This window comes from Hylobates moloch, unplaced genomic scaffold, assembly GCF_009828535.3.
Source record: "Hylobates moloch isolate HMO894 unplaced genomic scaffold, HMol_V3 SCAFFOLD_3, whole genome shotgun sequence".
NCBI lineage: Eukaryota > Metazoa > Chordata > Mammalia > Primates > Hylobatidae > Hylobates > Hylobates moloch.
The window spans coordinates 68,229,975-68,250,095 of record NW_026652278.1 but is presented as its reverse complement, the minus strand read 5'-3'; the positions used below and the strand labels follow the sequence as shown (position 1 = coordinate 68,250,095).

General features: G+C 46.0%; 1 protein-coding gene across 5 annotated transcripts in view; it reads left to right on the top strand.

The window, feature by feature from the left end:
• The first annotated feature begins 5,533 nt into the window (after positions 1-5,533).
• USP54 (ubiquitin specific peptidase 54) overlaps positions 5,534-20,121 on the top strand; it is a 136,461-nt gene continuing 121,873 nt past the window's right edge. For 2 of the 5 annotated variants that reach the window (XM_032139940.2, XM_058436362.1), the window contains exon 1: positions 5,534-5,638. The gene's annotated coding sequence lies outside the window, so the exon portion shown is untranslated. Of the gene's footprint in view, positions 5,639-5,921; positions 6,008-20,121 lie in introns of those variants that run through there. The other 3 variants (XM_058436367.1, XM_058436363.1, XM_058436382.1) reach the window with 3 other exon arrangements.

Genomic DNA, 20,121 nt, shown 5'->3' with positions numbered 1-20,121 from the left:
AAGTTTCCAGATTACACCAAAGTGGGCTTAGGAATATATGTGTCAAAGGTTACACATTCCCAAAAGGATGAAATAGAATAGGGGGCCATGTGGACTCCAGAAGGAAATGGGAGAAACCAGCTATAGTTATAGTATGACAGGCTCTGTGTTGAACACAGCAAGAAAAGATCTAAGGGTTACAAGGGCACTACAGTGGTACCTAGAAAGCAGTATGGTTGGGAAGAAATCTTTTTTTTTTTTCCTTTGAGACGGAGTCTCGCTCTGCCGCCCAGGCTGGAGTGCAGTGGTATGATCTTGGCTCACTGCAAGCTGCACCTCCCAGGTTCACGCCATTCTCCTGCCTCAGCCTCCTGAGTAGCTGGGACTACAGGCACCCACCACCACGCCCGGCTAACTTTTTGTATTTTTAGTAGAGACAGGGTTTCACTGTGTTAGCCAGGATGGTCTCGATCTCCTGACCTTGTGATCCGCCTGCCTCGGCCTCCCAAAGTGTTGGGATTACAGGCATGAGCCATTGCGCCCGGCCGGGAAGAAATCTTAAGAGCCCGATAGGAATGTGCAACAATATTATTTTTGCTCATTTCAAGGATGGGGACTCTCTAAGAGTCCCAGGCTTACTGCCATGTTCCACGAAGTAAGAATAATGCAGATCAGGAAGAATGAAAAGATGGCAATAGGATCTGAGAAAATAACTTCTAAGGAGAGCTGGCTGAATTCAGTCAACTCCATGAGCTGCTAATGGTTAGATTAAGTTTGCCAGAATCTGCATTAGATGGATCACATTTTAGTGCACCTTGGGTCAAATGGCATTTACCCTGGTCATCTTCATTTATAATCTAATGAGCAAATTCCAGAGAATTCATACCCCCTCTAAACTTTTTTTTTTTTTTTTTTTTTTTTTTTGAGATAGGGTCTCACTCTGTCACCCAGACTGGAGTGCAGTGGTGCAATCTTAGCTCACTGCGGTCTCCACCTCTCAGGTGCAAGTGATCCTCCCACTTCAGACTCCCAAGTAGGTGGCACTACAGGAGCTAGCCACCACGCCTGGCTAATTTTCTGTATTTTTTTGTAGAGATGGGGTTTTGTCATGTTGCCCAGGCTGGTCCTGAACTCCTGAGCTCAGGCAATCCACCTGCTAGGATTACAGGCATGAGCCACCGTGCCTGGCCTACCTCCTTTAAACGTGTATACAAAACTCTGTACCTTTTCCTTTTTTTTTTTAAACGGAGTCTCGCTCTGTCACCCAGGCTGGAGTGCAGTGGCGCGTCTCGGCTCACTGCAGTCTCTGCCTCCTGGGTTCAAGCGATTCTCCTGCTCCAGCCTCCCGAGTAGCTGGGATTGCAGGCACCCATCACCACGCCCATCTAATTTTTTTTATTTTTAGTAGAGATGGGGTTTCACCATGTTGGCCAGGCTGGTCTTGAACTCTTGACCTTGTGATTCACCCACCTCAGCCTCCTAAAAGCGTTGGGCTTACAAGCGTGAGCCACCACGCCCGCCCCTCTGTACTTTTTCTTAAGGAGAGGGTTGTCATAGTTTGTATTCTCCCACCCACCCTAAACAGACTCTGAAAGAAAGATTTGGATGCAAGACCAGTTCATCTGGGATATGATCCCAAGAAATCCAAACAGTATAAGGGAGTGACAGGAAAACCAAAAGTCCTTTTGAGCTATTGGGGCTGAATCCCACTGGGGAGTCTTAGAAACAATGCTACTCAAAACGTGGTCTAGGCTGGGCACGGTGGCTCACGCCTGTAATCCCAGAACTTTGGGAGGCTGAGGCGGGCGGATCACCTGAGGTCAGGAGTTTGAGACCAGCCTGACCAGCATGGCGAAACCCCATCTCTACAAAAAGTACAAAATTAGCCGGGTGTGGTGGCACATGCCTATAATTCCACCTACTTGTACTTGGGAGGCTGAGGCAGGAGAATCACTTGAACCCAGGAGGTGGAGGCTGCAGTGAGCCGCGATTGCGCCATTGCACTCCAGCCTGAGCAACAAGAGTGAAACTCCATCTCAGAAAAAAAAAACAAAACAAAAACAAAACGTGGTCCGTGGATTGGCAGCAGCATCAGTATTCCTAGGAGCTTGGTTAGAATGCAAACTCTTGGGCCCAAGAATGTCTATCTTTTTTTGTTTTGTTTTGTTTTGTTTTTTTTGGAGACAGACTCTCCTTCTGTCACTCAGGCTGATGTGCAGTGATGCAATCTTGGCTCACTGTAGCCTCAACCTCTCAAGTTCAAGCGATCCTCCCACCTCAGCCTCTGAGGTAGCTGGGACCACAGATGTGTGCCACCATGCTCACAAAGTCTCACCATATTGCCCAGGCTGGTCTCGAACTCCTGGGCTCAAGTGATTCTTCCGCCTCAACCTCCCAAAGTGCTGCGATTACAGGTGTAAGCCACTGAGCCTGGCTGGAATCTGTGTCATATTAATCTAAGTGATTATCATATGCTAGAAAATTTTGAGAAACATTACAGTAGAATATGCTTCAGAATGGCTCCACTAAGGGGATGAGGAACTGGAATATTTAGCTACCAAATCCCATCTCTCATTGATTGTAGATTATCTCTCATAATGTTAACTCCACTAGCACTTCCAGATAGAGGTACTCAGGTGTTTGAGGTAAGAAGTTCTGGGCCTGTACAAGATCTGTCTACCAAAGTTGAGGTGAACTCTGGGGCAGTTTGAGGGAATATGGATAGGGCATAGTTAAGATCTGAATAAGCCTTAGCCTTCATCAGATTCTCAGGTTTTAAGTCTGTGAGCCCCTCAAAAGTTTTAAGGACTATATTCCTTTAACAAATGTTTATTATGTGCCTTCTGTATACCAGGTACTGTATCAGGCAAAGGCAGTACAAAGACAAAGAACTTTCCTGTGACAAAGAACTTTCACAGTCAACCATAAAATAATTAAATGCCTTCTCGTAGGCCAGGTGTGCTGGCTCACACTTCTAATCCCAACACTTTGGAAGGCCAAGGTGGGCGGGTCACTTGAAGCCAGAAATTCGAGACCAGCCTGGCCAACATGTCGAAACCCTGTCTCTACTAAAAATGCAAAAAAATTAGTCAGGCACAGTGGCACTTGACTGTAATTTGGAGGCTGAGGCAAAAGAATCGCTTGAAACTGGGAGGTGGAGGTTGTACTGAGCCGAGATCATGCCACTTAACTCCAGCCTGGGTGTGAGTGAGGCCTTGTCTCAAAAAAAGAAAAATATATATATGTGTATATATATATGTGTGTATATATATGTGTATATATGTGTATATATGTATATATATGTATATATGTATATATATATGTGTGTGTGTGTATATATGTGTGTGTATATATATATGTGTATGTGCCTTCTCTTAAAGTTGGAGAAAAAAATGTCTGGAGTCTGCTAGTGAACAGCTTTGAAAACCTGGAAATAATTTTTTCAAGCTCAGAATGTCTAAAATTTTAACTATAATAAAAATCATGATATCAGCTTATTAATTTATAGGGAGCCCAGGTTGGTTGTAAAATTATCTCCTCAGTAGGAAACTCTACTTAGAAGTCAAATTATAATCCTAAATTGCAATGGTGGCTTAAAGTGCACACACTTGTACAGGACCCAGCAAGAAATCTGGTCAGATTTTCAAGGTTTGCCATCCCTTTGCCTAGTTACTATTCTTCTGTTAAAATACCCTTTCTACAAGAATTAGCCAGGTGTAGTGGTAGGTGTCTGTAGTCTTTGCTACTTGGGAGGTGAGGTGGGAGGATCATGTGAGTGGGAGAGGTGGAAGTTGTAGCGAGCCGAGATCACGGATGACTAGAGACCCTGTCTCAAAAAAATAAAAAAAAACAACAAAAAATCCTTGTGTTTCATACATTTGAATACCATGGTTCACTGAGGCAGTACACTGGCCGCAGAGTTAGCTGTGTGTCCTACTCACAGACATCTTGTTTGGCATCACTGTGTTTTAAAACTCAGGAAAAGTGGCTCTTTTAGATAGGAGTTTGTAGTCTCCAGTGGGTCCTAGTCCCTATGTCAGGTCATCTTTTATTGTTACTTGCCTAGCCTCTGCAGCCATTTGAGTTAGGAATTTCAAGGGTTTCTTTTACATACACCACACACCCATGATACCACCCCCCAGTCATCTAGAGAGCTCATTCATTACTCTAGAGTCTAGGTCTGCGCTGTCCGATACTGTCGTCACTAGTTGCATGTAGCTCTTGAGCTCTTTAAATGCTCCCAGTCCTTAATGAGATGTGCTCCAAGTATAAACACCAAATTTTGAAAACTTAGTACGAAAAAAAGAACGTAAGCTATCTCGTTAATAACATTGGATACATGTTGAAATGATATTTTGATCTCTCTCACACTCTTTCTTGAGGCAGAGTCTGGCTCTGTTTGTTGGAGTGCAGTGGTGTGATCATAGCTCACTGCAACCTCCACCTCCCAGCTCAAGGGATTCTCCCACTTTATCCTCCCGAGTTGCTGGGACTACAGACGCGCGCCATTACGCCCGGCTCATTTTTTTTCCTTTTTTGAGACGAAGTCTCGCTCTGTCGCCAGGCTGGAGTGCAGTAGCCTGATCTTGGCTCACTGCAGCCTCCAACTCCCTGTTTCAAGCAATTCTCCTGCCTCAGCCTCCCGAGTAGCTGGGATTACAGGCACACGCCACCACGCCCAGCTAATTTTTGTATTTTTAGTAGAGACGGGGTTTCGCCATGTTGGTCAGGATGGTTTCTATCTCCTGACCTTGTGATCTGCCCGCCTAGGCCTCTCAAATACTGGAATTACAGGCGTGAGCCACAGCGCCCGGCCGACCAAGGTTCTTTAAATCCACCTTCTGTTCTAGATGCTGTTCAATTAGTCTGCTTTTATAGCTGTCTGAGAGCAGCGAGAAAAAGCACCACAACTAAGTGCTGAGAGTCACCAAGTAAGGGGGACGTGGCCGCAGGGCAGGAAGCAACAAGTCTAAAATTCAAATCACACACCAACGCGGTTCCTTTCTGCATCCAAGGTCAATAAAAAAAAATTTTTTTGGTAACTTCCTATATTGCTGGAGCGAACTGATGGGGCAGGGCACCCGTGGACAAACATTTCTATGAAGCCAAATACCATTTACAAACCAGGGTGGGGAAAGAACGATGAAAAGTTCTTGATGGAAGGGAATGAGGAGATGGGAAGGTCAGTTTCTGGCTTGCCCTCTCTGTCTCCAACTACTCCGCCTGGAGAAGGAAAATGCTGGGAAAATGAACCTTCAGCTAAAGGCGACGCTGCTCTAAGTTTGAGGCAATTGGGAAAAGAAGGCCATATCCCTAAAGTTATCCCAGTTTAGGGTCTGCCACGCTAAGTTTCCTCAGCCCCGACGCACGGTCCCGCCTGCAATCGTTTTCCGACTCCCGCCCAACTCAAGCTTCATCCTCGCCTGCGCCCCACCTCCACGCCTGTCCGAGCCACCCATGAAACGCCTTGAGGCCGCCATTTTAAATAGCGCTATCGCGAGATATACTTCGCCGTTTCCAGCCTGACTCATTTACTTTCTTGCGAGAGTCTCTTCTCGTCTGCTCTTGCCGTGGCCAAGGAAAGTGTCGCGAGAGCTGGTTGCCTTGGCTCCCTGTAGCTATAGCAGCCGCGGCGGTTAAGTATGCGGCGCCAGGAGCTGTGAGTGCGACACCCTCAGGGGGGCGGGGCCGGGGGTAACGGGGTGCAGGGGGTAGCGTCTGGGGAGGGGGTGCGGGGAAGGTTAGGTCGCGGGAGGAATGGACCTGAGTGTGACGTGTGGGGCAGGACCTGGGTCCTGTGGGTACAGGGACGCGGCGCCGGTCTGCTTTAGGGCACGCGGGAGGGCTAGAGCTGCTGGGAGGTCCAGGGGGAGGGACCCGTGTGTAATGGGGTTCAGGGGGCGCGGGCTGGAGCGTGGAGGGGTGTGTGTGTTGGGAGCAGGGTGTTTACGGAGACTCGGAACTGGATAAAGGGACCAGGCTACATTGGGAAAGAAGTGGGAAGAAATGGGGTACAGCGAGGAGGACGGTATGTTGAATGAGAGCACAGACGCTGGGCCCAGTTTGCTTTTCACTGGTTAGAGGGGTGGAGGGAGAAGGGATCAGACCTTTACAGATCCCCGGGCTGTGCCTGAGGCTAGTCGGGGACCGCGCGCCGGGACCTGGGTCCTAAATGGCCGTGGCGGGAATGGTGGCGTCCCAGATCGTCGCCGCCTCCTTTCCCTCTTTCCGGAGAGATACCCCACGGACACTCTTGAGATGCGAACGGAGAGTCCTGGTGAACTAGTATTAGTTGGGAAGGTTCTTTTCGCTGAGCAACTACGAGTAGGATAATGAATGATTGCTACTCTAAAATAAAGCGCAGGGTGGGGGGGCGGGAGAGAGCGATTCTTGAGAAGAAAAAAACACTAAGGTTGTTTCCTCTGAAGCGTATTGAGTTGGAAGAAGGGGGTGTGTGCTAAGCTTACGTTTCTTCCCAGACTCATTCAAGTGTACAATTTCTTTACGGTGTGCTTATGAAATATATGAAAGGTAGTCAGGTTAGATGGTATGGTGAAAAAATGTGCAATATGACACTTAAACCTTCCACAAATGTAACTTAAAAAACAAATTTAATTGCAACAGCAGGCTGAACACTAAATCTAGGGATAGTTTTTAGTTATTTGGATGTAAAACCTGGTGTTCCTAAAGTGTGCTTATCAAGCTATTTGCCTTTTAAGAAATGAATGAGATTTTATTTTAGGAGACAGAACATGTTTTGAATGTATCAATGTTGAAATAAAAGATGTTTCTCAGGAGTTAAAATCACAGAGGGGAAATCATCTAGTCTTTGAGTCTTAAGGACTGTTTTCTGGAAACAGGTGTGGACCACTTTGCTGGTTAACTTATTTGTAGTGAAAACAATGGCTTCAAGTCAGGCATAAAAATAATTTATTTCAATCGACAGATACAAGTTTTCTGACCATTTTTCTATCTTTTTTTTTTTTTTTGAGATGGAGTCTCGCTCTGTCACCCAGGCTGGAGTGCACTGGCGCGATCTCGGCTCACTGCAAGCTCCGCCTCCCGGGTTCACGCCATTCTCCTGCCTCAGCCTCCCGAGTAGCTGGGATTACAGGCGCCCGCCACCACGCCCGGCTAATTTTTTGTATTTTTAGTAGAGACGGGGTTTCACCGTGTTAGCCAGGATGGTCTCGATCTCCTGACCTCGTGATCCGCCCGCCTCGGCCTCCCAAAGTGCTGGGATTACAGGCTTGAGCCACTGCGCCCGGCCATTTTTCTATCTTTTGTGGGTATACATTTGAAAGGGATAACCTCTCTTGTGATTATATAACTGGATTTTTCCATGTTGAGGTTCACAAATGCATTAATTAGAATAATGGCTTTTTGGCTGGGCGCGGTGGCTCACGCCTGTAATCCCAGCACTTTGGGAGACCGAGGCGGGCAGATTGCTTGAGGTGAGGAGTTCGAGACCAGCCTGGCTAACATGGTGAAACCCCCGTCTCTACTAAAAAAATACAAAAATTAGCCAGGCATGGTGTCGCGCGCCTGCAATCCCAGCTACTTGGAAAGTTCAGGCAGGAGAATCGCTTGAACCCCGGAGGGGAAGGTTGCAGTAAGCCGAGATTGCACCATTGCACTCCAGTCTGGGCGACAGAGTGAGACTCCGTCTCAAAAAAAAAAAAAAAAAAAAATGGCTTTTAAAATCCTTCTTCAGCTGGTCTTAATGTGGTTAGTCACTGAACTCATTTATTTGATATATGTTAAGAGTGAAACCTAATTTGTAATGTCAGCAGCTAAACTTTAAAGTAGAAGTGCTTTTCTGATGCAAGATAAAGCTTTGTGTGGTGGTTGAGTCCAAAAGATTTCTGCATGAATCCAATAACAAGCTCTGCTAAACTCCTGTTATGTGTAAAGTACTATGTAAGGCATTGCAGTGAAAAAAGATTAATTCATTTATCCACTTAATATTTATTGAGACCTATTTTGTGTCTGATTGCTAAGCCTTCAGGATACAAATACAGGTAGAACTTGATCTCTGCCTTGGAATTGCTCAGACCCTGTGAGGGCAGACTGATAGAGAAAAAAAAACTTACAATGTAATAAGTACAATATATGAACATGAAAGTATGAGACAAAGTTCTGCCCCTGAAGAGTTTATATAGTAGTTGACAGGACAAAGAATTTTTGTTTGTTTTTTTGCAACAGGGTCTCACTGTGTTACTTAGGCTGGAGTGCAGTGGCAAGATCATGGCTCACTGCAACTTCAACCTCCTAGGCTCCAGCCATCCTCGTACCTCTGTCTCCTGAATAGAGCTGAGACTACAGGTGAGGGCCACCATGCCCAGCTGATTTATTTTTAGAGATGGGGTCTTGCTATGTTGCCAGGCTGGTCTCAAACTCCTGGGCTCAAGTGATACTCCTGCCTCAGCCTCCCAAAGTAAGAATTCTCTTTTCTCTTTTTTTGGGACAAGGCTTCACTCTGTTGCCCAGACTGGAATGCAGTGGTGTCATCACAGCTCACTGCCACCTCAACCTCCTGGGCCCACGCTTTCCTCCCACCTCAGCCTGCTGAGTAGATAGGACCACAGGTGCATACAACCACGCCCAATTAATTATTAAAATTTTTTTGTAGAGACGAGGTCTTGCTATGTTGCCTAAGCTGGTCTGGCTATGTTACCCAGCAATCTTCCTGCCTTGGCAGCTTGGCTTCCCAAAGTGCTGGGATTACAGGCTTGAGCCACCATGCCCAGCTTAAGAGTTTTTAAAATTACAAAGTGTTAAGCAAACTAAACTGTGCTGCATTAGTGAAACACATAGTAAATTTCTCAGAAGAGATAAAAGAATGGAAGTTTGAAGAGAAAATTGACTGGTCAGTTCATAATTTAAGCCCTTTTTTATTTTTGTTTTTTTTTTAAGACGAGTTCTCTGTCGCCCAGGCTGGAGTGCAGTGGAGTAATCACGGCCCACTGCAGCCTCAGTCTCCTAGGTTTAAGGAATCCTCTTGCTTTTCAGCCTGTCCAGGAGCTGGGACTACAGGTGCTTGGTTAATTTTTGTGCTTTTTCTAGAGACAGGATCTCCCTATGTTGCCCATGCTGATCTCTAGCACCTGGGCTCAAGTGATCCTCCCACCTCAGCCTCCCAAAATTCTGGGATTATAGGCGTGAGCCACCTCGCTGGTCCTATTAGTCTTTTTTAGTACTCCTTTACTGTAAATGTAAGTAAATACGGACCAGGCACAGTAGCTCAGGCCTGTAATCACAGCACTTTGGGAGGCTGAGGTGGGCAGATCAGTTGAGGTGAGGAGTTCGAGATCAGCCTGGCCAACATGGTGAAACCCTGTCTCTACTAAAAACACAAAATTAGATGGGCATGGTGATGCCTGCCACTAATTCTAGCCACTCAGAAGGCTGAGGCAGGAGAATCGCTTGAACCCAGGAAGCGGAGGTTACAGTGAACCGAAATCATGCCACTACACTCCAACCTAGGCAACAGGCAAGATTCTGTCTCAAAATAAATAAATAAATCACGAGGTCAGGAGATCGAGACCACGGTGAAACCCCGTCTCTACTAAAAATACAAAAAATTAGCCGGGCGTGGTGGCGGGCGCCTGTAGTCCCAGCTACTCGGAGAGGCTGAGGCAGGAGAATGGCGTGAACCCGGGAGGCGGAGCTAGCAGTGAGCCGAGATCGCGCCACTGCACTCCAGCCTGGGTGACAGTGGGAGACTCCGTCTCAAAAAAAAAAAAAAAAAAAACATAAGCAAATAAATATTACAACAGTCTTAAGGCAATAATAATAATAATAGCTAACATTCATTGAGTGATTATTAATGTGCCAGGCACATTATCTCATTTTATCTTATAACAACACTGCTCTGCAGCTGGTACTAGTTACTTTAGTTTTAAAGAAAACTGAGGCTTAAAAACTTAAGGAAGTAGGCCGGGCGCGGTGGCTCACGTCTGTAATCCCAGCACTTTGGGAGGCCGAGGCGGATGGATCAGGAGGTCAGGAGATCGAGACCATCCTGGCTAACACGGTGAAACCCCGTCTCTACTAAAAATACAAAAAAAAAAATTAGCCGGGTGTGGTGGCAGGCGCCTGTGGTCCCAGCTACTCGGGAGGCTGAGGCAGGAGAATGGCGTGAACCCGAGAGGCAGAGCTTGCAGTGAGCCGAGATCGCGCCACTGCACTCCGGCTTTGGGGACAGAGCGAGACTCCGTCTCAAAAAAAACAAGAAAAAGTTCAGGAAGTTACCAAAGATTGTTGAGCTACTAGATGGTAGATTCGAGATTGGTGTTGGAAATTTATGTGATTCTAATACACTAAGATTTCTTTCTTTTATAGGGAGGGAGGGAGTCTTGGTATAGAGGAAGTGGGGAGAGGTTGCAGGTGGAACTGGCCAGGAGACCAGAATTCTGGGTGGGAACTGGAAGGTATAAATGGATAGGGGTATCTGTTTTTTTACTCATAGATTTTTCTCCCTCAAGATATTTTACACTACATATGAGGAACTAATGTGAATGTTAGCATGATGCTAAATACAAAATTTGTATTGTTATATAGAGAATTGAGTAAATTACCAAATTTCTGCTGTGTATAATTGTATAGGGAGCTATGCTTGGGAAAATAGTTGTAGCAAGCAATTATATATTTGTAAGCTTCCAGCAAGTGATCATTTTAGTAGTGGAAATGGTTATCTGTATTCATGTATAGGGGAAATGTTATTACGACAGACTTTAAGGCATTTAGTCAAACATATTTTCATATGGTAATTTTTTTTTTTTTTGAAATGGAGTCTCCCTGTGTCACCCAGGCTGGAGTGCAGTGGCGCAATCTCGGCTCACTGCAAGCTCCGCCTCCCGGGTTCACGCCATTCTCCTCCCTCAGCCTCCCGAGTAGCTGGGACTACAGGTGCCCGCCACCATGCCTGGCTATTTTTTGTATTTTTAGTAGAGACAGGGTTTCACTATGTTAGCCAGGATGGTCTCGATCTCCTGACCTCGTGATCTGCCCGTCTCGGCCTCCCAACGTGCTGGGATTACAGGCGTGAGCCACCACGCCCGGCCTTCACACTGTAGTTTTTTTATATTGAGAAAAATATATGTATGTGTCACATGTTTTTATGTATTTGCTTTCAGGTTTTTTTTTTCACTCTATATTCCAAAGTCCAAAATATGGTTTTCTGGTTGAAATTCAAATTTTATATCTTTGTATTATTTGTTTTTTGAGACACAGTCTTGCTCTGTCACTCAGGCCGGACTGCAGTGGCACAATCTTGGCTCATTGCAACTTCTGCCTCCCAGGTTCAAGCGATTCTCTTGCCTCAGCCTCCTGAGTAGCTGGGATTACAGGCATGTGCCACCGAGCTCAGCTAATTTTTGTATTTTTAGTAGAGACGGGGTTTCGCCATGTTGGCCAGGGTGGTCTCCTGACCTCGGGCGATCCACCTGCCTCAGCCTCCCAAAGTGCTGGGATTACAGTGGTGAGCCACCTCATCCGACCTGTTTGTTTTTTGAGACAGAGTTTTGCTCTTGACCTCAGCCTCCGGAGTAGCTGGGATTACAGGCGCCCACCACCACACCCGGATAATTTTTTGTATTTTTAGTAGAGATAGGGTTTCACCATGTTGGGCAGGCTGGTCTTGAAGTCCTGACCTCAGATGATTGACCCGCTTTGGCCTCCCAAAGTGCTAGGATTACAGGCGTGAGCCACCACGCCTGGCCCCCAAATTTTGTATCTTTGTAAATGGCTTCTTTAAAAATCTACGTGAGATTATGTCTGTAATCCCAGCACTTTGGGAGGCTAAGGTAGGAGGATTGCTTGAGGCCAGGAGTTCAAGACCAGCCTGGCCAACAGAGTGAGACCCTATTTCTACTGGAAAAAAAAAAAAATCCCCAAAAACCTAAGTGCGAATGATAAATACCATTAATGAAGTATTGATAATCAGTTCTAGGCTTACTAGAATGCTTAGAGATCAACCAGTCCATTCTATTCATTTTATATTGAGGAAACTAAAGCCTAGAGAACTTTCTTTTTTTTTTTTTTTTTTGAGATGGAGTTTTGCTCTGTCGCCTAGGCTAGAGTGCAATGGCACAATCTCGGCTCACTACAACCTCTGCCTCCCAAGTTCAAGCAATTCTCCTGTCTCAGCCTCCTGAGTAGCTGGGACTACAGGCGCCCGCCACCACGCCCAGCTAATTATTGTATTTTCAGTAGAGACAGAGTTTCACCATATTGGTCAGGCTTATCTCGAACTCCTGACCTCAAGTGATCCGCCCACCTTGGCCTCCCAAAGTGCTGGGATTACAGGTGTGACCCACTGTGCCCGGCAAGCCTAGAGAACTTTTAAATGACTTACCCAAAGTCACACAGCTGCAATGTCCCAGATGTCCTTGTTTCCAGTTAACTGTTCCTTGTACTCTACCACATTGCCAAGTTATATTTAATAATTACTGTAGAGTTATAGATGCCCTCAGCTAATTTTGGGAAACCAGTTTTGTCAAGAGGCTATTTACTGATAGATGATAGAATACAAACTGATTACTTGTTTACCTTAAACTGTACTTATACTTCCTACTTGTACTAAGGATAAGTGATTCAGGTGTTTTATTTAGGTGCTTCCTATTTTTGGTTCGCTATATTACTGTTTAATTTTTCTGTCTTCAGTTGCACTGCTGGGCCATTTAATAAACGCTTCTCTGATTTAGAAAAAAGTGGAGGAGTACAACTGCGTTATAATATATATTAGGCTGGGTGTGGTGGCTCACGCCTATAATCCCAGCACTTTGGAAGGCCCAAGGTGGGTGGATTGCTTGAGCCTACAAGTTCGAGACCATCCTGGGTATGGCAAAATGTAGAAACCCTGTCTACAAAAAAAGTAAAAAATTTAGCCAGGATTTAGTGGGATGCACCTGTAACCCCAGCTACTTAGGGGGCTGAGGCAAGAGGATCGCTTGAGCCTGGGAAGTTGAGGCTGTAGCGAGCCATGATCCCACCACTGCGCTCCAGGCTGGGTGACTAACAGACACTCTGTCTCAAAAAAAAAGAAAAAAGAAATACATGCAGTTTTGTTGTTTGTTTTGTTTTGTTTTTTTTTTTTGAGACAAGTCTTGCTCCATCGCCCAGGCTGGAATGCAACCTCCACCTCCTGGGTTCAAGTCAAGTGATTCTAATGTTTCAGCCACCCGAGTAGCTGGGACTACAGGCACGCCCCACCATACTTAGCTAATTTTTGTATTTTTAGTAGAGACGGGGTTTCACCATGTTGGCTAGGCTGGTCTCGAACTCCTGACCTCAGGTGATCTGCCTGCCTTGGCCCCCCAAAGTGCAGGGATTACAGGTGTAAGCCACCTGCCTGGCCTCTACCAAAAAAAAAATTTTTTTTTTTTTTTTGAAATGGAGTCTCACTCTGTTGCCCAGGCTAGAGTGTAGTGGCATAATCTCAGTTCACTGCAACCTCTGCCTCCAGGTTCAAGCGATTCTCCTGCCTCAGCCTCCTGAGTAGCTGAGATTACAGGCACCAGCTACCACACCCGGCTAATTTTTTTTTTTTTTTTTTGAGATGGAGTCTTGCTCTGTGACCCAGGCTGGAGTGCGATGGTGCAATCGCAGCTCACTGCAACCTCTGCCTCCTGGGTCAAGCGATTCTCCTTCCTCAGCCTCCCAAGTAGTTGGGATTGCAGGCGTAAGCCCCATGCCCAGCTAATTTTTGTACTTTTAGTAGAGAGGGGGTTTCACCATGTTGGCCAGGCTGGTCTTGAACTCCTGACCTCAGGTGATCCACCCCGCCTCATCCTCCCAAAGTGCTGGGATTACAGGCGTGAGCCCCTGTGCCCGGCCTGGCTAATTTTTTACCAAAAATTTATAAAAATTAGCTGGGTCTGGCAGCATGCGCCTATAGTCCTGGCTACTTGGGAGGCCGAGGCAGGAAGATCCCTTGAGCCCAGGTGTTTGAGGTTGCAGTCAGCTAAATCATGCCACTACACTCCAGCCTGGACGTCAGAGTGAGAGTGAGACCCTGCTGCTAAAAAGAGAAGACAAGTGGTCTCATTTTATTTATTTTTATTTATTAATATTTTGAGATGGAGTCTTGCTGTGTCACCCAGGCTGGAGTCCAGTGGCACAATCTCAGTTCACTGCAACCTCCGCCTCCCGGGTTCAAGCAATTTTCCTGCCTCAGCCTCTCGAGTAGCTGGGATTACAGGCGCCTGCCACCAAGCCTGGCTAATTTTTGTATTTTTAGTAGAGATGGGGTTTCACCATGTCGGCCAGGCTGGTCTCGAACTCCTGACCTCAGATGATCCATCCACCTTGCACTCCCAAAGTGCTGAGATTACAGGTGTGAACCACTGCCTTATTTTCATTTTTATTTCTTGAGACAGGGTCTTTGTTGCCTAGGCTGGAGTGCAGTGATGCAATCACGGCTTACTGCAGCCTTTACCTCCTGGACTCAAACAATCCTCTCACCTCGGCCTCCCAAGTAGCTGGAACTACAGATGTACACCACCATGCCCAGCTAATTTTAAAAAAGTTTTTTTACCCTGCTCTCTCAACAAAGCTTTTCCTGACTCTGCTAGGAACCAGGAAGAGAAAGCCTAATTTTTAATTTTTTTTGAAGAGACGACGTCTCACTATATTGCCCAGGCTGATCTTGAACTCCTGAACTCAAGCAATTTTTCCACCTCAGCCCTCCAAAGTGCTGGGATTACAGGTATGAGCCACACCTGGCCAAGTGATCTCATTTTAAATTTCCATTTATTTGAGATGAACATTTTCCATATTATTATTTTTTATTTTATTTTATTTATTATTATTTTTAGACAGAATCTCTCTCTGTTGCCCAGGCCGGAGTGCAATGGCATGATCTCAGCTCACTGCAACCTCTGCCTCCTGGGTTCAAGTGATTCTCCTGCCTCAGCCCCCCCCAAGTAACTGGCATTACAGGCATGCGCCACCACACCTGGCTAATTTTTTTTTTTTTTTTTGAGACAGGGTTTTGCTCTTGTTGCCCAGGCTGCAGTGCAATGGTGCGATCTCAGCTCACTGCAACCTCCACCTCCTGGTTTCAAGCGATTCTCCTGCCTCAGCCATCTGAGTAGCTGGGATTACAGCTGTGCGCCACCATGCCCGGCTAATTTTGTATTTTTAGTAGAGACGGGTTTCTCCATGTTGGTCAGGCTGGTCTCAAACTCCTGACCTTAGGTGATCTGCCCGCCTTGGCCTCCCAAAGTGCTGGGATTACAGGTGTGAGCCACTGTGGTGCCCAGCCTAACATCTTTTTATTTCTTTATTGGCTGTATTTCTTTCAGTGGAATTGCTTATTCTTTGCTTATTTTGTAACTGGGCTTTTTTCTTCCCATTCTACCCCTCCCAGCCCATTTTAGTTTTTCTTTTTATATCAAAGCTACATTTATTCTCTGAAAACATTTTTTTACGTTTTTTTTTTTTTTTTTTTTTTGAGACAGAGTCTCCCTCTGTTAAGGTTGAAGTGCAGTGGTGGTGTGAGCTCAGCTCACTGTAGTCTCCACCTCCCAGGTTCAGGTGGTTCTTGTGCCTCAGCCTCCTGAGGAGGCAAGATTACAGGCACCTGCCACCACGCCCAGATAATTTTTGTATTTTTTTAGAGTTTAATTTAAGTTCCTGGATACACATGCAGGATGTGCAGGCTTGTTACATAAATGTGTGCCATGGTGGTTTGCTGTACCTATTAACTCATCACCTAGGCATTAAGCCCTGCATACATTAGCTGTTTATCCTGATGCTCTTCCCACCCCCGCACAGGCCCTAGTGTGTGTTGTTCCCTCCCTGTGTCCATGTGTTTTCATTGTTCAGCTCCCACTTATAAGTGAAAACATGCAGTATTTGGTTTTCTGTTCCTGTGTTAGTTTGCTGAGGATACATGAATGGAACTTGATTTTTTTTTTTTTTTTTTTTTTTTTTGAGATGGAGTCTCGCTGTCGCCTAGTCTGGAGTGAAGTGGCGCAGTCTTGGCTCACTGCAGCCTCTGCCTCCTGGGCTCAAGCAGTTCTCCTGCCTCAGCCTCCCAAGTAGCTGGGATTACAGGCACTTGCCACCACCCCTGGCTAATTTTGTATTTTTAGTAGAGACAGGGTTTCACCATGTTCCAAGCTAGTTTTTAACTCCTGACCTCAAGTGATCTGCCCACCTCGGCCTCCCAAAGTGCTGGGATTATAGGCGTGAGCCACTGTGCCTGGCTGAAGTAATTTTTGTATTTTTAGTAGAGACGAGTTTTGCCATGTTGGCCAGGCTGGTCTAGAACTCCTGGCCTCAAGTAATCCTCTCACCTTGGCCTCCCAAAGTGCTGGGATTACAGGTGTGAGCCACTGTGCTGGGCCTTTTTTTTTTTTTTTTTTTTTTTGAGACAGATCTCTTTGTTGCCCAGGCTGGAGTGATTTCGGTCACTACAGCCTCAATTTCGCAAGCTCAGGTGATCGTCCCACCTCAACCTCCCGAGTAGCTGGGACCACAGTGTGAGCCATGATGACCAGCTAACTTTTGTATTTTTTATAGAAACAGGGTTACAGGGTTTTGCTATGTTGCCCAGGCTATTCTGGAATTCCTGACCTCAAGCAATCTGCCTGCCTCAGCTTCGCAGAGTGCTGGGATTACAGGTGTGAGCCACTATGCCCAGCTTCATTTTTAAAAAAATATTTTACTTTTTTGGGGATACATAGTAGGTGTGTATATTTATTGGGTACATGAGATGTTTTGATATGGGCATACATTGCATAATAATCAAATCATGTAAAATGGGGAATTCATCCTCTCAGCATTCATTATTTGTGTTATAAACAATTGTATTTGTAGTTATTTAAAAATGTACAATTAAATTATTGACTGTAATTATCCATTTGTGCTATCAAATATTCCCTCTTATTCTTTCTATTTTTGTTTTTGTTTTTGAGACAGAGTCTTGCTCTGTCGCCCAGGCTGGAGTACAGTGGTGTGATCTCAGCTCACTGCAACTTCTGCCTCCTGGGTTCAAGCGATTCTTGTCCCTCAGCTTCCTGAGTAGTTGGGATTACAGGTGGGTGCCACCATGCCTGGCTAATTTTTATATTTTTTAGTACAGACAGGGTTTCACCATGTTGGCCAGGCTAGTTTTAAACTCCTGGCCTCAACTGATCTGCGGCCTTGGCCTCCTAAAGTGATGGGATTACAGATGTGAGCCACCACGCCCGGCCTTTCTATTATTTTTTTGTACCCATTAACTATCCACACCTCTCCCCTCTTTTCCCTTTAGACTAATAGGAACTCTCTCTATGTATCCCTGTATTTTTAACATATATTGCACATAATTTTCTTTTTTTTTTTTGAGACGGGGTCTTGCTCTTTCGCCCAGCCCAGAGTGCAGTGGCGCAATCTCGGCTCACTGCAAGCTCCGCCTCCTGGGTTCACGCCATTCTCCTGCCTCAGCCCCCCGAGTAGCTGGGACTACAGGCGCCCGCCACCGCTCCCAGCTAATTTTTTGTATTTTTAGTAGAGACGGGGTTTCACTGTGTTAACCAGGATGGTCTCGATCTCCTGACCTTGTGATCCGCCCGCCTCGGCCTCCCAAAGTGCTGGGATTACGGGCGTGAGCCACCGCGCCCAACCAATTGCACATATTTTCTACAATCTGTTGCATCATCCATAATGTCTGTTGATGTGCTAAAATTTTGTATCTATCTTTTTTCTTAATGGTTTCTGGGTTTTGAGGCTTGCTTAAGTAGGTTCTCTCCATCCCAAAATTATAAAAATATTTTATATTTATCCTAACTCTTTACTAGCTTAACATATTTAGCTCTTTAATTGATTTGGAATTTATCTTTATATGTTTTTGGAGGTACTCTTTTTCTCCACAAATATGCAACTGACCCAAGCCTATTTGTTGAATATCCTGTCTTTAATGATATGAAATCTTATCTTCATCATGTTCTCAATGGCCATATATCCACCATTTGTGTATGTATGTATGTACGCCTGTGTTTCCTTTTTTTTTTTTTTTTTTTTGGAGATGGAGTCTCACTTTTGTTGCCTAGGCTGGAGTGCAGTGGTGTGATCTCGGCTCACTGCAACATACGCCACCGGAGTTCAAGCGATTCTCTGCCTCAGCCTCCGGAGTAGCTGGGACTACAGGTGCATGCCACTACGCCTGGCTAACTTATTGTAATTTTAGTAGAGATGGGGTTTCACTATGTTGGCCATGCTGGTCTCGAACTCCTGACCTCAAGTGATCCATCCGCCTTGGCCTCCCGAAGTGCTGGGATTACAGGTACCAGCCATTGCGCCCAGCCTCCATGTGTTTATTTTTGAATATTTCTGTTCTTTTCAGTTGTTTATTCCTGGGCCAATACCATACAGTTTTTTTGTTTGTTTTTTGAGACAGGTATCACCCAGGCTGGAGTGCAGTGGTGCAATACTGGCTCACTGCAGCTTTGACCTACCGGGCTCAAATGATCCTTCCACTTTAGCCTCCCCAGTAGCTGGAACTACATGTGTATGGCACCACATGTGACTAATTTTTGTATTTTTTTTTTTTTTTTGAGGTGGAGTCTTGCTGTCGCCCAGGCTGGAGTGCAGTGGCGCAATCTCGGCTCACTGCAGGCTCCACCTCCCAGGTTCACGCCATTCTCCTGCCTCAGCCTCCCGAGTAGCTGGGACCACAGGCGCCCGCCAACATGCCCGGATGATTTTTTGTATTTTTAGTAGAGACAGGGTTTCACTGTGTTAGCCAGGATGGTCTCGATCTCCTGACCTCGTGATCCACCCGCCTCGGCCTCCCAAAGTGCTGGGATTACAGGCGTGAGCCACTGTGCCCAGCCTTTAATTTTTGTATTTTTAGTAGAGATGAGGTTTCTCCATGGCCTAGCTGATCTCAAACTCCTGGCCTGGCCTAGCTGGTCTGGAACTCCTGGCCTCAAGTGATCTGTCCTCCTCGGCCTTCCAAAGTGCTGGGATTACAGGTGTGAGCTACTAAATCATTTTGCTAATTATAATTTTTTCTTCTGTGTGTGTGTTTTTTTTTTTTTTTTTGAGACAGAGTCTTGCTCTGTCACCTAGGCTGGAGTGCAGTGGCACAATCTTGGCTCAACTGTAACCTCCGCCTTCTGGGTTCAAGTGATTCTTCCCTCTCAGCCTTCTGAGTAGCTGGGATTACAGGCACGCCCCACCACGCCCAGCTATTTTTTTGTATTTTTAGTAGAGACGAGGTTTCACCATGTTGACCAGGGTGGTCTCAAACTCCTGGCCTCAGGTGGTTGGCCTGCCTCAGCCTCCCAAAGTTTTGGTGTGTGCCACCACGCCCAGCCCTTTTGGGTTTTCAAGATAGTCATATTTCTAACTGTTTATGTCTTTGCCTATCTTTGTTTTGGCATATGCAATTTTTTTCTTATTTTGACGTTTTAAATCTCTTTATAGTAAAAATATTCTTTTTTTTGGTGGGGGTGACAGGGTCTCAAAAAAAAAAAAAAAGAGGGTGGTAGGCCGGGTGCGGTGGCTCACGCCTGTAACCCCAGCATTTTGGGAGGTCAAGGTGGGTGGATCACCTGAGGTCTGGAGTTCAAGACCAGCCTGGCCAACATGGTGAAATCCCGTCTTGACTAAAAATACAAAAATTAGCTGGGCATGGTGGCGTGTACCTGCAGTCCCAGCTACTCTGGACGCTGAGGCAGGAGAATTGCTTGAACCCGGGAGGTGGAGGTTGCAGTGAGCTGAGATCACGCCACTGTACTCCAGCCTACGTAACAGAGTGAGACTCCATCTCCAAAAAAAAAAAAAAGAGGCTGGAGTGCAGTGGCGCGATCACCACTCACTACAGCCTTGACCTCCTGGGCTTAAGCAATCCTCCCACCTCAGCCTCCTGAGTAGCTGGGACCAGAGGCGCGCACCACCATGCTTGGCTAATTTTTTGTATTTCTTATAGAGACAGGGCCTCACCATGTTGCCAAGGCTGGTCTCAAACTCTTGAGCTCAAGTGGTTCTCTTGTCTTGGTCTCCCAAAATGCTGAGATAAAAGGTGTGTGCCACCACGCCCAGCCAAATATATTCTTCTTTTTTTTTTTTTTTCCGAGACAGTGTCTCACCCTGTCTCCCAGGCTGGAGTGCTTTGGCAAGATCTCTGCTTATTGCAACCTCCACCTT